Source organism: Physella acuta, unplaced genomic scaffold (genome assembly GCF_028476545.2).
Source record: "Physella acuta isolate Inbredline_101_S28 unplaced genomic scaffold, ASM2847654v3 ptg001797l, whole genome shotgun sequence".
NCBI lineage: Eukaryota > Metazoa > Mollusca > Gastropoda > Physidae > Physella > Physella acuta.
In genome coordinates this window covers 118,953-128,586 of record NW_026733307.1, presented here as the reverse complement: position 1 = coordinate 128,586, position 9,634 = coordinate 118,953, and positions in this window count along the sequence as shown.

Genomic DNA, 9,634 nt, shown 5'->3' with positions numbered 1-9,634 from the left:
GCGAGGAACCCAGCGAATTCCTCCAGTAGCTTCTCTATGAGGAATCTATACCCCCTATGGCTTGGTGCCAGAATCTGACCCCCCTTAGACCCCCATGTACTTTTAAAAAAAAATTTTTTCCCCAAGCCAGACACGAGACCATGATTGAATGAACCAGACCGCTCCTCAAGCAAATATCTTTTGATGCACGGTGCCCGGGCACCAGCCCGACTCCCGGAGTTATTACTGTATACATCTTATTCAAGCAAAAATTATTTCAGCCCATCCTTCTGGCTCGGGACGATCAATACCCCCCCCCCCCCCTCACTGGTCGGACGGGGGGTGGAGATACACGCCCGGGGATGACGCGCCGGCAACATCAGAACAAAATGGCTGCCCCTGAGCTATACTCTTGCTCCACTGGACAGAATTTGGTTGAGCTATTTTAACGGTTAGGGTTTTTTTTTTTCTTCCCTTCCATCATTAGATTGACGCTGTGTCTGATTTCATGTCTATTTTTAGTATTTTCTTCCTTTTAAGAAAAAGTGAGAAAAAAATTTATTTCGCAGTTTCTGAAGTGATATTGCTTTAGGTTCAAATCATAACTAATAGCACTGATGTTTGAGAATTGCACATAACGCAATCTTCAAGAACTCAATTATCAGACACGAATGAGTCTGTCTAAATCACTTGAGTAATCTCAAAGTCCAAGTACTTTATTATTTTTAAGCAAGTCGTTTCTTAAGTCATTAGCTGTAAATGACGTCTTGAGAAGAGTCTTGTGGTTTTCATCAAGTGTGTGGCAAAACACACGTCATTACATGTCAGACATTCGCGTTTTTATATCTTGATTAATTTACATGCTCAAAAACTTTAAAACAATGTGATAACTAGAGATAATAAACCGGGAGTGATCTCCCCTAAACTTTCTCGCATATTCATATATAACAGTAGGCTCAAAAGTTGATACAGATCTACAAATTTGATATAATACTTATATATGAAATGTCATCAACATAGCTATAATGGTACTCAAGTTATTGTGTTTACAGAAACACACACACACACACACACACACGCACGCACGCACGCACGCACGCACGCACGCACGCACGCACGCACGCACGCGCACACACACACACACACAAAGACAAAATTGCAAAACTATGTTTTTCCGACACAGGGAGGTGTAAAACTGGTTTTATTTTTGCACGATTACAAGACTTTCTCTAGAGGGCCCTACATCGTATACGAGAAAGTAAATATGGATTAAATCTGAACGTTTTTACTTATTTCAACAGAAAAAAGCGAGACAGTGGACAGTAGGTCGCAGTGCTTCTTTCTTCTTTTTCTTCTTCTTCTTAATTTTTAGTGTTGGGAGGGATCGAGCCTTATCTGCAAGATGGTTTGAACTCGAGACTTTTTTTTTCGAATTTATCAACCATGAGCTTTTTGCCAACTCGACCATGCTTCCATCACAATTAAGCGTTACGTGTCAACTGGTTATGCGCCATTGAGGCCATTGACTCCGATTTCAGCCTGCTTTTCTTTTTGGATTTGCTTCCATAGCCTTTGTCCAACCAAGAACAAACTACAAGGCAGCAGTTGTTTCATTTTGGAGTTGTCTCTCCTAGAAGAGTGGCGAGTGGCCGTCCCCAGCTAACGAGCCTCATCTGCCCGAGGGTTCGAACTCGAGACATTTCGGTTTAGCAACCATGAGCTTTACCGACTCGACCCCTGGTCGCGGTGCTGACTTACACAATCTCAATGTCGGAGTCGGAAAATGGGAGAGTTTATCATTCGCTATATTGGCCAACAGATTCAAACAGTATTTAACCATTAGTTAAGTCTCAATTTTTAAAATCTCAAAACCTCAAGTAGATTAAACACGTTGAAAATTATTTGGCCGGGATGAAATAGCTCAATTTTAACATTCAAAAAATATAGAGTAAAAAAAAAGATAAGAAATAAATTCGCCAAAATTAAATCTACTGAGCGATAATTAAAACCAATTTTCCCTAGTTCAAGTATACTTACGTGTTGTGAAGCTGGAAGTAAGGTAAACTTTAAAATTGAACATGTTGTAAATGTAAATGTTAACTTCATGATACACAATTTTCGACAGTGCTAAATTATAAAACATTTTTTTAAAGGATTATAATTAAAATTATGGTTTGGAAATAAATGTAGTTATGAAAATGTTTACTAAATAGTAATTTAACTAAAATTAAAATAATACGCTAATTAAAATTATTTGTTTCTAATTCTTTTTATGTTATTTTCCATATTGGGCGTCTAGGTGTGTCAACAAAACATATCAATTTTACAGGGTTTTTTTTAAAATCAATTTACTCCTAAACACTTTTGTATGTGGTCATTCATAGTTCATGCTATGTTAGACAACATTAAGAATCGAGCGCGTTCTCTCATCCATGTTACCAGCAAAGGCAGCATCTAGGTCTGTGGTTTTGTATACTACCCAGTTATCGTTCTTTTTTTTGTTCTTAAACTATGGCCAAGCATGTCTATATCAGGGTTTGATGTCGTTCTCTTAGATATCTTCTGAGTCTCTGATATCTTTCTCAGTCTCTTTGATAGCTTTCTCTAATATACCTTTCTCATTCCTATGGATAATTCACAACCCCTTTCGATGTCTGGGACATTTTCTTGGACATCTTTCTATGTCTCTTAGTTGTCTTCATCATTCCTTTTGACATGTCTTTCATTCCCTTTGACGTGTCTCTTAGTCCCTTTGACATCTTTCTCAGTCCCTTGGATATCTTGGATATCTTACCCATTTGGGTGATTTTATTTTATTTTATCACCATAATTATGTAAGTGTTGAAGATACCACAATACACCTCTTCCAAGTTCCAACTTTAAAAAATACAATGTTAGTTTATCTTAAACTAACAAACTATTTTCATGTTCGTAATTAAAACAGCGGAGTACGGCGTGACCTAGCGATAGAGAGCTGCATTGCTAACCCGAGAGTCTGGAATTCGAATACTGGTTCAAATAAGTGGAACGTCCCTGAGTCCACCCAGCTCTGATGAGTACCTAACTCATGTTAGTGAAAAATATAGGTGGCTAGACATAGTGCTGACCACAGTATTCCTTCATATGCCGATGTCTCTGAAACAGATGAACTCTACTTCATCTGCCCCATGAGTCTTGGGCACGAACGGGAAATGACGACGATGATGAGTTAAGATAACACCTTACATTTGCTTCAACTTGTGACAGAAAGAACTACAATTATAATTAAACCACTGTTTTCATGTACGTTATCAAGACTTTTGTTTCGAATGGATCAAAGAAACCGGGATCTCATAAAGTTTTACTGAGCCATAATCAAACTTCTACAAATGGAAACAATGTTGTTCTTTTAAACCCTGACCGTCATTTACTAAAGCCTAGGCCAATAACGTGTATTGCCCTTTCATTCTAAACAAATCCTTCAAAGTTTCAGCGAACTTCGTTGACGTCCGTATTCATCAAGTTTTATATCTTTTTAGCATGGCTTGTTAAGTGTAAAATTTTACAACTTGGGTGAATAAAACAACAACCGCAAATTAGGTATAAACAATAGGTATAATAGCAGCTCTTTGAAAAGTAAGTAAGGGTGTGTGTGTTTGTAGTTTGAATAACTGTTAAAATAAATAACAACAATTATAAACGGCACCAACAAACACAAAATGAGACGTTTATACGATCTGCCTACTTAACGTGTCATTGTAAAATACAATCCCTTTCATCTTTGTATAAGTCTTTAAAAGATGCAGGTGCATTCAAAATTACTCGCAGCATCGGATACCAAAATATAATTCTGAAATTTACGTAATGATTGGTTTGGAAAATGTACTTTAACCAAAACCTCCAAAACAGTCAAATATATTCAGGCTAGAGGTCCAGAATACTCAGATTCGCTTTAATGATTCAGTGAGTTCACCCAGCACTAAATGGTACCTAGCTTGATCCGGAGAAAGAAAATGCGACTTAGTCTAGTGCACATTCATCTCAAGTTCTTAGCTCAGTTAGAGACGCTCTACTCTATCTGCTAAAAGTGACGAAATGTGATTTTTTTTTTAAATCAATCAAAACTGAGATTTTTGAAATCTACGAAAAAAGATTTTTTTAAAAATTATTGGGCTTATTATTGGATAGGCTAAAATCAAGCTCTATCTTTGTCACCGCTTCTCTCTGTTTCGCTATCTCCCTCTCTATACATACATATATATATATATATATATATATATATATATATATATATATATATATATATATATATATATATATATATATATATATATATATATAGGTGTGTGTGTGTGTTTTAAACTAAAAATAAATAAATAAATTCTTAAAATAACCGGTGCTCCAGCATATACCGTGTCGTGTGAGAAACATCCCCAGCCAGGTTTTTTAAAGCACTTCCTTCCACCATTTCCCCAGCATACAATTGGATACAAGATTCAATTGAACGCCCGTTTGTCAAACACGAAGACCCGCACGCCTGCCCCAGCGATTGTAGCCGGCACGTAGCTCCACAAGCCCTGGCCCCCGGACAATGTTCCCAGACCCCCGGACAAAGTTCCTCGGTGAGCATCGCTGTGTTCGCACCGCCGGGCAAGTAATTACAAAAACCGGCGGACTTGAGGGGAGACAAGCGGGAAAACACACATTCCAGACTTCGTGCAAATGGTGGGCAGCCAACAAATCGAATTAAGGCTATGACTAGCTTTTAAGAAAATTGGATCACTTCCCAGGATCTTTGCTGGGAGCAGATATTCTGGAAGTCACCGAATTTAAGAAACATCAGACATTTGTAAGTCTGCGTGTTGAGAAAAATGCACGCATTCGTAAAGTCAATGAGTAGAAATATCAGGGCTTCTTTCAACGAACATTTCAGAAATTCGTAAAATAGTGGGTTGAAATATCGGGAATTTTAAAATCATTGAATGAACATTTCAGGAATTCGTAAATCAAGGAGTTGAAAACCAGGAATTCTTGAATCAGTAACAGAAAATTTCAGAAAATTCGAAGGCAAATAACATGAAAAATACAGAGACAATATTAAAATTATATTTAGGATAAAAGCATCGTTTAAATCTTTGATCGGAAAAGAAATAACAACATAAGACAAAGTAAACTGCTCATTAATATAAACACATATCGAGATAAAAGACATATAAAGACCTAACTAAGACACTCGAAAGTACGATAAAAAACTTACCACAAGATAATGTAAAAAGACAAAGTGCAAGACACGTCTACAAAATACAATTAAAGACATAAAATCAACATTTACCAAAAAATATTTCAAGAAGACAAACCACCAATATATGCAAACAACGGATACCACAATATGAACAGGATATACAATTACACTTACCCACAAGACATTTCAACTAGACATATCAACACGACATTCCAACGACTCATATTAACAAGTTATACCACAAGAAATACCCACAAAATGTGTAACAAAATAAATCTCCATCGTATGTCAACACGACACAAAACATTTCAAAGAGACACCAAGAGGACATACAAAAACACATCTAACATACAAAACATATGAACTGCATCAATATGTGCGAGTGTTCAGATAGAAAGAACATCCCACATTATAATGATAATCACCACATACATAGACACAAAAATAATACCTCTGTGTTGTAAACAGACAAAAATTAAAATTATACATTTCAAAAATTGATGTCATTAAAATAATTAAAGCCGTTAAATTTTTTTCTACAGTTATTTTTTTTAAATCCCACATAATGAATATAATAATAGACGCAATGTGAGACACTGAAAATTTAATAATATACATAGAAACAAAACAAAAAACAATGCGAAAAACAAAGCAACTGATTACAATTGTATTACCCGATATTAGGATCGCAAATTTTAAAATAATTTTCACACTCTCTCTTGCAATACAATTACAGATAATTAAAGTAATCAGTTCAATTAGTTGCATTTTTTTTTCGTTCTCGTGCTGTCCCTCCCATTCATTGCCTCATTCGTCTGCTCCTCCCTCCCCTCCCCAAAACACACACACACATGCATACACACAGATACCCCCCCCCCCCCCATACCGTCTAGCATTAGGACGCATGTAGGAGCAATTGGATGAAAAAAAAATGACGACAAATTTTTCTGCTCACTGATGAATCACGCGCGGTTTGTATTTGTTCGAACTTCGAGACATCCCGTGAGTGTTTGACCTGAGGTTGGACACAGGGACACCTCAACTAGGAAAACTCCTACCCCACCCGCAACCCCTTCAGACCACCCTCTACTTAACCAGAACTCTTAAGAAAAGTGTTGACCATTTATACAGGGGAGCCGCCATCTTGCCGTCTGGTCGAATCAAAAGATCCGCCTTCTTGCCGTCTGGTCGAATCAGAACATCCGCCATCTTGCCGTCTGGCCCCAACTTGAGAGCCGCCATCTTGCCGTCTGGTCGAATCAGAAGATCCACCATCTTGCCGTCTGGTCGAATCAGAACATCCGCCATCTTGCCGTCTGCCCCATCAAGAAAGCCTCCATCTATTGACGTTCCATCGACAGACGGAAATGTGTATGATTCGTTTGATGAATAATTGACCTCACGACGAGGGCGGCACGCGCGTCTACGTGGTGATTGGAGGGGGGGGGCATGAAAATCTACTCGTAGATGGAAGAGTCGGTGGGGGGGGGGGATATCTACTCGTATATGGAAGGGTTGGGGCGCATGAATATCTACTCGAAGATGGAAGAGATGGGGGGGGGGGGGGAGGGTCATGAACACCCACTTGGTGATGATATGAAGGGGTGCAAGAAAATCTTCTTCATTCTGGAATGGAGTGGACGCGATAAGTATCTCCTGGTAGTAAAAGTGGAGCGACACCTACTAAACGTTTTTACATAATAAGGGCACGAACATTCACTTGCTAAAGGCTGGATTTGAGATGTCAATCATTGCATTAGATATTGACCTGATCGAATCCCAATTTAAAGCAAATCCGGTTACTTGTTTTCAATCAATTAAGAACACATTAACTATTCAGTAAAACTCCATGTTTTCAAGGAGAGTAAAGTTATTATATTCAGTAAAAGAACAGTTTAGCTCAAACGTCACGCTTCTAATTAATAAAGTTATCAGGGTAGTTAGCGCTCTCCCTTAAAAATGTTGAGTTTGGAGACTAGAGCGTGCAAGCGTATACAAACACACAATCTGTGATCTGTATGTAAAACGTTGGTTATTTATTTGCTGATAAAATCTATCATGAAAACCAAACAGAAAATCGAAATAGTATTCAAGATGTTTTCTTCTATATTTACTTTGTATTCAATTTAATCTACTGTATTTATATTGATCAAATCATTGTGGGATGCGCGAGAGAGTGTGTGAGTGTCTGTGGGAGATGGTGTGTGTGAGGAGGGGATTTAAGAAACCTCAAGTTTAAATAAGATCTGCATTGTCCACTATCTTTACCACCTTAGATTTCATTTTTCTTAAACAGCCCCAAACAACACGTCTTAAAACTTCATGGACTTCAAGAAAACAACATCTTCCACTTAACACCAAATACTCAATTGTAACAGAAATGTACACCTTCGTGCAATTTTTTAATTAATTGACAAATTAATAAATTGCTTTGTCTTTAAATAGTTTGAGTATTAATTCAAGTAAAATAAGAGGGAGCTTTGTTAAAGTTCAACCGTTCAATTTTAATGATTTTTATTTCGACCATGTCTTCATCGACATCTTGGAACACAATCGATTGATGTTAAGACATGCCATTTATGTTGAACGTTTTAAATTTAAAAATAAAGTAAACTAGAAACAACACTTTATTTTATTTAAAATGTTAATTTTGAGATATGTTTATCGGAATAGTTTGTTCTTCCATTCATCGATTCAAGAATAAATATGAAGAGTGATTTTCAATCTTATAGGTACAGTTATACCTTGATGGTTGGAAAGGTGAGACTGCCATTGTAGCATGTCAGTCAAACTATTCTATAACATGCATGTAAATTATTCTGTTGGCATGGTAAGACTGCCATTATGACATGCAGGACAAATTATTATGTTGGCAAGGTAATTCTTTTATTATGACATGCATGTAAATTATTCTGTTGGCATGGTAATACTGTCATTATGACATGCATGCAGCCCAACTGCATTATCCTAGCATCCCAGCAACCTTAAAACCCACTATCCCCACTGTCTCTATCCCCCTTCCCCACATCTAATCAGCTCACAATCAACACAACTCCACACACATAATCCCACCCCACACACACATCCTATATTTACCCTCGCTCATAAATCATTCAACCACAAGTTTACCCAACATGAGAACATCTCCAACACGACGCCATCAACGCCGTAACCCAAACCCCTTCATCGGACGCCTGGCGTTACAACCACTCTAACCCACACAACAATCTTTGTTTGTCTATCTGCGTGCCAGAAAAATTTTCCGGAATCAAAACCTAAAAAAAAAAAAAATTGATCCCAACCTAAAATTAAAACAAAATGCTCATCACAACTTTCCTTAAACTTCGCGTTAATACCTCGTTATAATTGTCCCTCCTCCTCCTTTTTCAATACTCCGCAACAGCATTCCACTTTCGCGCCGAAGTGCGCAGCAGATATCAATAAAGATTCTACATAAAGTAGGGAGATAGTTGGGTCGGCGAATCAATAGTAACGCATGCACTGCCGGGGAGATGAATAACTATGATTACTGATGGAAATTTATGGCGCCCTTCCCCGGGCTTGTTATCACCCTAGCTACAGAGATATTGCTGCAAGAACTTCTGTACCCAAGGCTTTAGAGTGGGGGTGATGTGGGGTGGATGGGGGGTGGAGTTGTCTGGGGTATGTGAATACTGCTGGATGTAATATAGTACTGGGGGCTATTTAGTAATGGATGCTACGTTATGCTGGGGCATTTATAGGATTTGAGGCTATATAGCACTTGGGGCTATTTAGTAATGTATACTCTATAATGCTGAAGTTATTTAGTAATGGACGCTGGGTTATACAGGAGTATTTAAAGGATTTGAGACTAAATTGTAGTTGGGTGTTAAATAATACTGGGACTAGTTAGTACAGATTCGTGGCTCAATTGTTCTGGATGTTTTATAAAATTGGGGCACTATGTAGTACTTGGGACCATTTCTTAATAGGGACAAGTTTATACAAAAGACTATATGATTGGGGTTATATTGTACTGGATGTTAAATAATAATGAGAAAATATATCGTACTTTGAATATGTCTCAAGGGGACATACAACTGGGATCTAAATATTTTGTTTCGGGGCTATAAGGTACCGGTGTTCCCCGTTTTGGTGGTTATTTTAGTGACGACAACTTACTAACAATGTGCTTACAGTAAGCCATATTAGACCACAAAATACAAAGGGTGATACGGTTAGGTAGGTATTTTAGACACAGATGTGAGCAATATATTTTCTGGTGTATTCATTGTGATAAAAATCGATTTATATCCATTGCAGATCTATAGGACCATACAATACTAAAAATAGATCAGATACTGACTATATATGTTTCTGTCTTGTATCAGGGTTATGCCTGTATTATGCCCGTTTTATACCGAGTTACATCTGTGGTACGCCACAGTTATG